This window comes from Mus musculus, chromosome 14 (assembly GCF_000001635.26).
Source record: "Mus musculus strain C57BL/6J chromosome 14, GRCm38.p6 C57BL/6J".
In the NCBI taxonomy this organism is placed as follows: Eukaryota; Metazoa; Chordata; class Mammalia; order Rodentia; family Muridae; genus Mus; species Mus musculus.
This window is the reverse complement of record NC_000080.6, coordinates 19032522-19036378: the sequence shown is the minus strand read 5'-3', so window position 1 is coordinate 19036378 and position 3857 is coordinate 19032522. Positions and strand designations below refer to the sequence as shown.

General features: G+C 40.5%; 1 pseudogene; it reads right to left on the bottom strand.

The window, feature by feature from the left end:
- Positions 1-539, bottom strand: Gm34440 (annotated as a pseudogene).
- Between the last annotated feature and the right edge of the window lie 3318 nt (positions 540-3857).

Here is a 3857-nt window from a genome sequence, read left to right as displayed (position 1 = left end):
TTATAGACATTTACTTCTTTCACCTTCAGCTCCATCTTTCTCTTTATCTTCCTCATCATCATCATAATCTTCTTCATCTTCATCTTCCTCAGAAGATGTGTCCCCTGTTCCATCAACTTGCAGTACCAATGGAGCTTGCTGTTGAGCAGGTTGGGCCTGTGGTTGCTGTTGTCCAACTGCAGGTATCTGTGCTTGTGCCAGTATGGGTGCTGCCACTGTTATAGGAATGGCCTGAGTCATATTTCCTGTAAATAAGATTTGCTATGGCTGGATGATGACACCTGTCTGTGGTGAAATCCCTCCAGAAAGTAGAGCTGGATAATAGGTGGTTGTACTCCACCAGGCTACATTTGTGGTATAACTTGTTGTAGAACAACTGAATGCTGAGGCTGAAAGATATACTGGGCACCATTGGCTGTTCTGACCACCGGAAGCAACTGTCCTGAATTTGTTAGTATCTGTTGAACAGGAGTCACTCCTGCAGGGAGTGCCAAGGTAGCAGCTGTAACAGCAGCACTCGTAATACTTGATTCATTCATTCATTAGAATCAGGAACAATAACTGGTGGTTGTAGCAAGCCGGCCCTCGGCTTACAAAGACCTGATACACCTGGGAGGCAGGCTGGGGCTGAAAGAGAGAAACTAGATGGTCGAGAGAAATAATGGAGCCAAGACAATTCCCTGTTCAAGGCTCAATGTTTATTAGCAGTCTGTGCTTATAAAGGGGGAAAGCGCATTCCCTGCCACACCAGGCTTCTTGATGTTTTGTTGCCAAGTTGTTAGCACTAGTCTGCCAGAGCTCCTAGGAGTAAGTCACCAATTTCACAGGTAGTCAACTATCTCAGGAACATCTCAGGAAGACGTGTTCAGCCTCTAGGCAGGTAGTAGAATCTCAGGGCAGTTGTCACTTCAAAAGAAGCCAGCCAAGTTGGAAAGCTGTACCTCAGGTGGCCCCATCTCAGTGATGACAAGGTCTGTACCAGCCTATTTCAGGCTGGGGGAGGCTACAATTCCTCCCTGGTTATATATAATAATAAAAATAAAATAATTAAAAATAGCTAGACCGAGGCATAAAATTTATTTATGCTCCATAGTCCTGCCTGGGAGTTATGGTAACTGGCGGCCATGCCTGTTTTAGGATCTCAGATTTTCCCAAGCCACTCTTATCTGTCAAAGAGAATGCATTTTGTTTGTGTTTATTTTGCACAAACACGGCTCTGTGGTGTATTATTAACAAACCAAAGCCTCTCGGCATATACCTCTGTCTTGGATTGATATGGTTCCGAAATCTGGTTGCCCCTCATGACTAAGCAGCCCTCATAGCACACCTTATTCCCAAGTCAGACCAAAGCCACAATATATATATATATATATATATATATATATATATATATATATATATTGAATATGCTTCTTCATATTGATGTTCACCAGTCCCTTCCGGTCAGCACCAGCACCAGGACCGGGGTACCTTGGGTATGGAGTCTGCGGACACCCCCAAGGTCACCAGAGGACTCTCCACAGGATCTTAGAAACTCTGGTGAATGGAACACAACTTCTGCCAGGAGGCAGGTTCGAACACCAGATATCTGGGCACCTTCCCTGCAAGAGGAGAGCTTGCCCGTAGAGAGTACTCTGAACACTGAAACTCAGGAGAGAGCTAGTCTCCCAGGTCTGCTGATAGAGGGTAACACAATCACTTAAGGAACAAACTCTAACCAGAGACAACTATAACATCTAATTCCAGAGAATACCAGATGGTGAAAGGCAAACATAAGACTCTTACTAACAGAAACCAAGACCACTCACCATTATCAGAATGCAGAAGTCCCACCCCACCCAGTCCTAGGCACCTGAACACACCCGAAAAGATAGACCCGGATTTAAAAGCATATCTCATGATGATGGTAGAGGACATCAAAAAGGACTTTAATAACTCACTCAAAGAAATACAGGAGAACACTGCTAAACAGGTAGAATACCTTAAAAAGGAAGCACAAAAATCCCTTAAAGAATTGCAGGAAAACACGACCAAATAGGTGATGGAATTGAATAAAACCATCCAAAACCTAAAAAGGGAAGTAGACACAATAAAGAAAACCCAAAGTGAGGCAATGCTGGAGATAGAAACCCTAGGAAAGAAATCTGGAACCATAGATGCATCAGCAACAGAATACAAGAGACAGAAGAGAGAATCTCGGGTGAAGAAGATTCCATAGAGAACATGGGCACAACAATCAAAGAAAATGGAAAATGCAAAAAGATCCTAACTCAAAACATCCAGGAAATCCAAGACACATTGAGAAGACCAAAACTACGGATAATAGGAAAAGATGAGAATGAAGATTATCAACTTAAAGGGTCAGCAAATATCTTCAACAAAATTATAGAAGAAAATTTCCCAATCCTAAAGAAAAACAGGCCCATGAACATACAAGAAGCCTACAGAACTCCAAAAAGACTAGACCAGAAAAGAAATTCCCCCAAAACATAATAATCAGAACAACAAATGAACTAAATAAAGACAGAATATTAAAAGCAGTAAGGGAAAAGGGTCAAGTAACATATAAAGGCAGGACTATCATAATTACACCAGACTTTTCACCAGGGACTATGAAAGCCAGAAGATCCTGAACAGATGTTATACAGACCATAAGAGAACACAAATGCCAACCCAGGCTACTATACGCAGCCAAACTCTCAATTACCATAGATGGAGAAACCAAAGTATTCCATAACAAAACCAAATTCACACATTATCTTTCCACGAATCCAGCCCTTCAAAGGATAATAACAGAAAAAAAAAAAACAATACAAGGACGGAAACCATACCCTAGAAAAAGGAAGAAAGTAATCCTTCAACAAACCAAAAAGAAGAAAGCCACAAACAGAATGCCAACTCTAAACAAAAATAATAGAAAGCAACAATTACTTTTCTTAATATCTCTTAATATCAATGGACTCAATTCCCCAACAAAAACACATAGACTAACAGACTGGCTACACAAACAGGAACAAACATTTTGCTGCATACAGGAAATCCATCTCAGAGAAAAAGACAGACACTACCTCAGAGTGAAAGGCTGGAAAACAATTTTCCAAGGAAATGGTCTGAAGAAACAAGCTGGAGTACCCATTCTAATATCGAATAAAATCAACTTCCAACCCAAAGTTATCAAAAAAGACTAGGAGGGACATTTCATACTCATCAAAGGTAAAATCCTCCAAGAGGAACTCTCAATTATGAATATCTATGCTCCAAAGGCAAGGGCAGCCACATTCATTAAAGACACTTTAGTAAAGCTCAAAGCACACATTGCACATCCCACAATAATAGTGGGAGACTTCAACACCCCACTTTCATCAATGGACAGATCGTGGAGACAGAAACTAAACAGGGACACAGTGAAACTAACAGAACTTATGAAACAAATGGACTTAACAGATATCTAAAGAACATTTTATCCTAAAACAAAAGGATATACCTTCTTCTCAACACCTCATGGTACCTTCTCCAAAACTGACCATATAATTTGTCACAAAACAGGTCTCAACAGATACAAAAATATAGAAATTGTCCCATGCATCCTATCAGAACACCAAGGACTAAGGCTGATCTTCAAAAACAACATAAATAATGGAAAGCCAACATTCACGTGGAAACTGATCAACACTCTTCTCAATTATACCTTGGTCAAGGAAGGAATAAAGAAAGAATTTAAAGACTTTTTAGATTTTAATGAAAATGAAGCCACAACATACCCAAACTTATGGGACAAAATGAAAGCATTTCTAGGAGAGAAACTCATAGCTCTACGTGCCTCCAAAAAGAAACTAGAGAGAGCACACACAGCAGCT